Source organism: Tamandua tetradactyla, chromosome 12 (genome assembly GCF_023851605.1).
Source record: "Tamandua tetradactyla isolate mTamTet1 chromosome 12, mTamTet1.pri, whole genome shotgun sequence".
In the NCBI taxonomy this organism is placed as follows: Eukaryota; Metazoa; Chordata; class Mammalia; order Pilosa; family Myrmecophagidae; genus Tamandua; species Tamandua tetradactyla.
In genome coordinates, this window is record NC_135338.1 from 2891496 (window position 1) to 2899890 (window position 8395).

The 8395-nt window shown below is 44.2% G+C and overlaps 1 protein-coding gene across 1 annotated transcript in view; it reads right to left on the bottom strand.

Annotated features, from left to right (window-relative positions):
- Window positions 1-7732, bottom strand: part of SYT16 (synaptotagmin 16) — a 220500-nt gene extending 212768 nt beyond the window's left edge. The window contains exon 1 of the mRNA XM_077122439.1: window positions 7403-7732. The gene's annotated coding sequence lies outside the window, so the exon portion shown is untranslated. The remainder of the gene's footprint in view (window positions 1-7402) is intronic.
- Between the last annotated feature and the right edge of the window lie 663 nt (window positions 7733-8395).

Sequence of the window (8395 nt, forward strand, 5' to 3'; positions counted from 1 at the left end):
TGCAATTCCTTGACCCTGCCATTGCAGCACAAAAGCAGCTATAGACAATACATAAATGATAGAGCGTGGCTGAGTTCCAACAAAACTTTATTTATAGACACGCAGATCCAAATTTCATGTAACTTTCACATGTCATGAAACATTCTTTTTTTTTTCCCAACCATTTAAAACTCTAAAAACCTATTCTTAGTTCACAGGCCATACAAAGCAGGCACAGACCAAAAGTAGCCCAGAGGCTGCATTTTGGTGACCTCTGTCTTAGATCATCACAAGCTGATAGACTAAATCTAAATTCTAACAATGAATGCTAGTACCATGTAATACATGAAAGGAAACTTTATTAAACCATCTCTTTTTGAATATATCATATAGGAAGAGGGGCTAGAGTTTACCTGTTTCTTTATAAACAATGCAAAATTATAAGATGAGCATCTATACACCATTTCAAATAGCTATTTTCAAAGACAAAATATGTAAGTGGAAACTCATTCATATTTGTTCATTAAAAGAAGTGTGAGCTGTTTCTGTTTGTCAATATTTTGTTGGCCTATGTTGAATAGGCCTGTGCAATCAAAGAAATTGTATTTCTTTATACAACATCTATAAAACAGAATTTTCATTCATTCATGAAAGCCTTGCTGTGACCACTCATTTTCAGTCTGAATTGGTAAGTTGACCATGCCCAGGAATTCTGCTCCAGGACATGAAGGCATAACTTACTTCATCACTGACAATATACTTGAGGTCTCCTTCCAACCTCCTCCCAATATCCTGCCCCCAAAAAAGGTGTTTCCCTGCTCTTTTCCATTTCTCTATGGTATTTCCTCCATAAAAGATGAGTTTTGATTTGAGAAGTTGGGAAAGGAAAGCAGAATCAGATTTGGAGTTTGCTATTTCTGCTGGTGAGGGGTAGGGAAGGGAGCGGAGACTAAGTACAGAATTACCTGTTAAGACCTCCCTAAGCCTGGGGGGGCCCAGGACAGTAGGGCTGGTGCCTTCCTTCCCAGCATGGAACTCAAGAGGCTGCAAGCCTTTAGGGGGTTCTCGTCCATCTTGGTCCCCACAGCAGCGGGAGAGGGAAGAGCTGGCGCGAGGCGCCTGGCTCAGCCCCACAAAGGCCGCAGGTGCAGCCTGAGGCAGAGGCCACCTGAAAACTTCTCGTTCAGGTCTGCCCTCCCCATCCCCTGCCTCCACCAGGCCCACAGGCCCAAGGATGCAGCCGCCACCGAGACCTCCCTCGGCGATGCCTAAGGACAGAGGGCAAAGAACAGATGACAATCACGACAATACCCCCCAGGGAGGGTGCCCCCAGGGCAGGGCCAGCCACAAAGTGCCAGGAGGTTACCTCACCCAGAAGGAAAACTGAAGGGGGAGTTTTCTGAATTCACTGATATTTACTCAAAAATCCAGAAGAGAATGAATTTACCTTAAATTGACAAGATCAGATATTTTCTGCAATTAGGATAGAACAGTGGCTCCAAACTTCAAAATCACAGAGGTGGGAGTGATACTGCAGTGGTAGTGGCGATAAAGCAGCAGTGACAGTAATACCTGTCATACTACAATCGCAGTGACAGTACTAGCAATGGCAGTGCAGTGGCTGCAGCAGGGACACAGCACTCGCACATGCAACCGTAATACTACAGCAGGAGTGATACAGCAGTAGGTATTGTGGTGGCAAATATTTACATGCATTAGTTATTATTTTATAATAAACTAACATTTATTGAGTACTTGTATTTGCCCAACACTGTTCTATGTTGTATAAAAGTGCTCATTTAATCCTTACAACAACCCCAAGAGACAAATTTTTATCCTCATTTTTCAGTTGAGAAAACTTAGGCACAGAAAAGGTTATACCCGTGAACAAGCATAGACTCAATGGATATTGGTTGGGTGGGTAAACGGATACATTACGAAGTCAAACCTCGGCATGAAATCAAACCCACACAACCTCACAAGACTGTGAGTATCCCAAAGGCACGGACAAAGCTTTTTGGTGCTCTGAATTTGGAAACCAGGGGCATTCCCCATTAGGGAAAAAAGGTTTTCAGAGGCTAACTTGTTATCAGCCTACCTTTCCAACCCCATAATTTCTTCCATCTCTTCCCACTAGGCTACGATGGGTTCTTCTACACTTCCCGTGACATGATGTTACCAGCTGCATCAGCTTCCAGAATGAGTTTTGGGAGGCGAGTGTTGTTGCTTTGCTTGCGTTTTGCCATTCTGCTCTGCAAGAGGTGAGGCTGAGGCGCAGTACCTGGCAAGGCTCAAACGTCTCTGGGCCATTAGACATCCAATTAGTCGATTAGAGCCCCCGGTGACTAGTGGTCCAGACAGCCTGCATTTGGCCTTGGCCCCATCTAGATTCAGCACCCTGTCATTTGACTGCCTTTTCTCCACGCAAAAGCCCTGAGCAGTACTTATTTATTTTATCACTAAAATGAGTTTAAGCTTTTGAAAATGGTGACTTTCCACCCAACCTCAGGAAGGATTTGTAGGGCCAATTAGGAAGTGAACTGAAGTGGTCTTCAGTCTCCCCTGAATGCGTACCTCCCTTTCTGTGAAGAGACAAACCCTGGGCCCTAGATCATCGTGCCATCTAGCGGCATACTCGTTTCTTCCACGGCCTCTCAATTTGCAGCGAGGATGCCCAGCCATCAGCTAAATTATTCCACCTCCCAGCCTATGAATTTCAATAAATATGCCATCTGTTCACCTTCTGTGTGGGAGTTCAGTCATCTTCCTGGCAGCAGTATTATTCCACCGCAATTACCTATGTCTTTATCACCTCTCATTGAGTTGCAGCAGCATCTCTGCAAAACCGACAAGTTTCAAACCACAATTTCTGTTGATAGGACGGTCTCTATGGTTTCCATGGAGATGATCAACTAGAACACGGAAAAATATCTACACTTGAGGTTGAGTGGGGGCCCCCCACAACCTGAAAAAAAAGGAAAGCAGGCTTTCCTTTGCACTGTGGAGTAGAAATGAGGAGCCTTCATTTCAGGCTGCCAGGTTTTGATCTGCTGAAATCACAAGACAGGAGAAAAGGCGAATGGAGCCACGTGCTGGAAGATGCAGAATCAGGGCGTGGGATCCATATCCAGCCCTGCCACGAAACACACAGCGAGGCCGTGTGCATGATCAGGGATCTTCTCTGGGCCTCAGTTTCTTCTTCTGTAAAGCGAGGAGATTAGAATAGAATGGGTGACCGCTGAATTTCCCTTTATCTAGAAATTGTTAAGATGCTAGCACACAGAGGACGGGAGCCCGTAGTGCAGCACATACCCAGAAGTTCCACTGACTCTCTGAACACCACTGAACTGCTAAGAAAAATCATAGCCAAAATTATAGGGAGTCAAAACCACCAGAGCAATGTGGATGCATTTCAAATTCTGGATTTCTGTTAATTCTATTTCCTGGCCTCATATATGGAAAGCGGAAACAAAGGCTTAAAGAGGCTAATTTACCAGGGTTGCCCCAAGAAAGTGGGGAGCTGGAGTTCAACTCATGCTGTTTGGTTCCACGGTTCAAGCTCTTACATGCAGTGCCATTTTAGAAGCCTTCGTGAAGAAAGTAGCATTTCAAGACAAACTCTGGAAGCACAGGAAGGATGGAAGGCATTTTTGAGGAGAGCCTATATGCATGTCTCATTAATACCCAGCATAAACTTTGCATGGGTTCAGTTCTGGCTACTTGCCATGCAATCGCCTATCCAAACAGCCTGAGTATAGCAGCAACAGCAGTATGCATTCCCCAAAAACATGTTCATTTTCTTTCTGGGCACATAATAACACTACCTTTCCCCAAATCCCCTTGCAGTTAGATCAGGAACAAGAATCTGGGTTCTGGCCAGTGGAATACACTCAGAAACAATGCACACTATTTGCATGGGGCCATAAAACACCATGTGTTTTATCTTCTCTCCCTTCCCTTCATGCAGCTGGAAGTGGAGAACTCAGTTCAGCAGTGCCACAGACCCAATCCCTGAGTCACCGCCTGAAGCCTCACGGAGAGCGGCACCATCTGCTTGGACTGTGGTGAAAATGGGAAACAAACTTCGATTTTATGTTCTACTGAGATTTGGAGGTCTTTTATTACAGCAAGTAACGACCAGTAGATTATCAACAGGAACAGTAATATGCCTTACTTTTCCCTGCCCAACACTCAATTCCCTCTCTTCTGGTGATCACACTTTCCTTCCTGAACATCAGTCCACACGATTCCTAAGGAATACCACCTCCCTATTCCGAATTGAGGCCTGTCAGCACATCCCAGCACCCAGGTCAGCCAAATGAGAGGCAATCCTGAGACGTTTTGCTAAAACTCTGGTGAAAGAGAAAGTCCTTTTCCACTGGGAATGCTCAGGTGGATAACGTGGAGCTCAGGGAGGTCACCACAGCAGAGAACCTGCCTTAGAATAAAGTGAGTCTGTGAGGCAATACAGCCAGGAACAAGATGGGGGAAAAGAAAGAGGGATAGAGAAGGAAATAAAAAGTAGGCAGAGGAAGAGAGAGTCCCCTGTGGGGATTGGAAGAGAGATCAGCCAGAGTGGGGAGGGGAGAACAGGGGGGACAGAGGGAAAGGAGAGACAGAGGATGAAGAGTGAAAGAGAGAAGGGAAAGGACAGGATTTACTGGGGTGGAAGGGGCTAAGGAGGAGAAGCAGAGATGCAGAAAGAGAGGAGAGAAGGGGAAAGGTAGAAGCGAAGAGGGAGGGAAGACGGAAGGAAGACAGAGGGAAAGAGAGGTGAGATTCTCATTTGAATCCCTGGATCCGACCTAGGCGAGTCAGTCTTACCCCTGGGATTCTCTGTTTTATGAGCCAATAACTTCCCTTTCGCATTTATCCATTGTAATTGGGATCCTGCCGCTTGCTACAGGGATTTTGTTCTCATATATTCCAAAACACCCTTAATAATAGATGAAACCAACACACAAATGTCCAAACATGGGCACATAATTATGTAATAATAGTCAACAATGACTAATTGGCTACCATCTACCAAAATGAGCATCATCAATATTCAAAGCATCTCTATAACCTTATCCTTTTAATCTTTCACGATTGACTTCTTCAGTTCATTCCTAGCCTGGGATTATAGGCTATTACGTTTTCTGGCTTGGTTCTTTATCTCTCCTTTCATCTTGCTCCCTATTCTAATAAATTATTCTGTCTTTATCGTCTCTTCCTGATAACAGCTCGTCTTGTTTCTGCTTTTCACGTAGTCATTTAGGATTCTGTAAGGGTCGCTGGTCCCTTCAGCCCCACATCTCACATTCAGCGCTGCCGTGCATCTACCCAGCCACAGCAGCTCCATCCCACAGGCAGTCACTTTAAGCTGCTGCTGCTCAAACCACCCAGTGTGAGCCAGTGGTGAGGCAAAATCCATTGTTCTGAATCTTCCTAATATCGTATTATCGACAGCAGCAGCAAAGGACAGTTGGCTTAAATTGAGAGTCCATGCTTAAATTTGAAAGGGCAAAATGAAAGGTGAAAATGTTTTCCCTGCAAAGAGAAAAAAGCAAAGGAGGTGTGTGAGAAAGAGTCGGAGGCAGCTAGTGGCGTGTGGATGTGGCACATGTGCGTGTGTCGGGAGGAGGGGGGTAAGGAAGAAAATCCAAGGACCCTGTTCTCGAATGGTCATCAGGAAATAAAACACTCTGGTTCCCTCTAAAGCCAAAAGAAAAAATGAAATGATTCTTGGAATATTAAAAAGCAAAAAGAAAAAAAGAAAATTTCCTTAGCCAAAAACCCAGGGGGGCACAAGTAGAGGCAAGCGTCACCCCCTTTCCTTCTAGTGAGAAGAGGCGAAGACACTCAAGGGGTTGTACTCCAGAGACTCATATTTATTTGTACTCCTGGGACTCATATTTATTTTCCCCAGATATTTCATATCCATTCAAGCAAACCGATACATATGACACTTGGGCACAAGGCCTTTTTCAAAGAGAAAAATCAGCCCAGCAAAGCTAATTTTCCTCATTCACCAGTCACCGCCCCCCCCCCCAGCCCCCCACACAAAGCCAGCGTCCTGCCATTCACTCACAGCACCCCAGCCAGGAAAGCGTTCAATGCAATCACAGAAGCTTGGGATTTTTCTGCTACTATGATGCATAATTTACTAACATACACAATTTCTGTCAACAGCAGCCTCGGTTTTTCATATATCAATGAATTTCAAGGCTCTGTAAAAACTTGGCTCTAGATAAAGGAACACTGTAGACAAAGAATTCAGATTTTTGTCCAAAGAGAAGTAAAAATTGTATTTCCTGTAGAAGGCTAAGTTTGTATATTTTTATCATTATGAAAACATTCCTGACTCTATTTAAGACCATCCACCCCTTCCCTTTTGGAACCCCCACTCCAGTGCCTAAGGGGTGAGGTAGCAGCTCAGCTGCGGAAGGGACAGGGAACTTGAATCCTTGCACTCTTATCGACCTGTGACATGCCATGAGCAACGTGAAAAGAAACTCAGAGACCCTTCTGTCTTTCCCTTGAACCTGCCCTATATCTGCTGCCTTGGGGTCTACCTGTCCCCTCTTTTATGCTGGGTAGTAGTCCTGTTTCCATCCCGCCAACCTAAACTGCCCACAGCCACAGTTCCCTGGTCCCTCCTACTCTCTTCACATCCACCAAAGACCCCAGCCCAGTCTTGCAGTGTCTGGAACTCAAGGCGGGGAGAATGAGAGAAGGCTGGCCCAGGCTTCTCCTCGCACACGGTAAATCAGTACCCTGCCTCTCCATGATATTTCTCCTCTTCTAAAAAGCTTGCACTCATTCATCAACCTTTGGGTCTGAGCTGTATGTCCTTGGTGGCCACAAATCCCTCTTTCTATGTTGTGGCCACCAGGACCTTTCCCTGAGCCCCGTAGAGTGAATGTGCGCCTAACACCTGGAACTAACGAGGGCAAAAAAAAGTGAGAGACGATTACAGTAATGTTATATAGAGGGCTATTAGTTTTATCTCTATCATTATAGCTTTTAAAAAAAAGATAGGTAGAAGTAAGATCTATTTTTCTATCAAAACTCCCTAAAGCATGGTCCTTTCCCCCAAAATCGGCTTTTTGTTGTTGTTGTCAAACCCCAGGTAACCACTTATTAAAGATAATTTGGCTCCATGTGCAAGGGCTCATCCATCCACAGACTTTAACCCCAGGCAGAACTAGCTCAAGTGCCTCCAGAAGAGCTAAAGGAGAACTTTTGGCCATTCCCTTTTTAATCTTGATAGTGGTGGTGATAATGATGATGGGCGATAACTGGTAATAGCAATTACTAACTGCCAAACCCTATGCATAAATCAATTTACTTCTCATAACAACACTCTGTGGAAGTCACTGTTATGGTCCCCCATTTTATGGATAAGGAGATTGAGGCAAAGAAAGGATAGGTTACTCACCCAAGGTTACACAGTTAGCAGGTGGCTGAGTCAAGAGTCAAATCCAAGCATTTGGTTCAAGAACCCACGATCTTAAATGCTCCACTCTACTATCTCCCTGTGCCCATTTAAAATAAGGTACCCTGTTGCACAATATTAGACAGAAAATTCAATTCCAGTGATACTTTCTGAAACACCAGCACCTAAGAAGGAAAGAAAGCTGGTGTAAGCCAACTAAAGAAAGCAGCGGATTATTTTGTGCAAAGCTTTCATAAGAGAAATCATTCCCTTCTGTGTTTATGGTCTTATGTCAAAAGAGGGCTATTTGGCTCTACTTCCTTGAGGCCTCTGGTTTTTAGTGGGTCCTGAATAGAGGAATCTGCTGGAGACTTTTCAGTGTTGCAACAAGCAGCCAATCAGACTGTTCTGTCCTACAAACAGTGGGAACAGTGACTTCACTCCTAATCAGTGTAAAAGACCTTGACACTGAATGAGCAAAAGCTTTTTGCACTCCAAAGAAGCAATTTTTTTTGTAAGGAGAAAAAAAAAATCAGTCAACTTCTTAAGTAGAAAGAACTCACCTATTAATCTTGTTCTGCTACTCTTGCTAATTTGGGAAACAGGAAAGTAGTCACACCCTTTTGCGCTCAAATTTAAAAACAGTGCACGTCATCAAAAACAAAGGACTTTATAAATTTGTCCTTCAATTGGTCGAGCCCTGCTACAAGTGACTCCTTAGGCACCAACTGATGGAGAAGAGAAGGTATTTCGTGATCACTTTAAACCCAGGTTTCAGTTCTTCACTATAAGGCAACTAAATTCCATTCACTGAAGCACAGAGCTCTTTAGGAACCTAACCAGCTGAAAATCTAAGTTTAAAAAAGGAAGGGAAACAACTATTGGCTTTGGGTCACTTTAACAATCCTTAATATTAATGTAGGGGGCCTAAGGAGTTCTCTTTTCAATGTTTTTATAAGACTGTGAATGTTGATTAATGGACTGGCAGACAGTGTC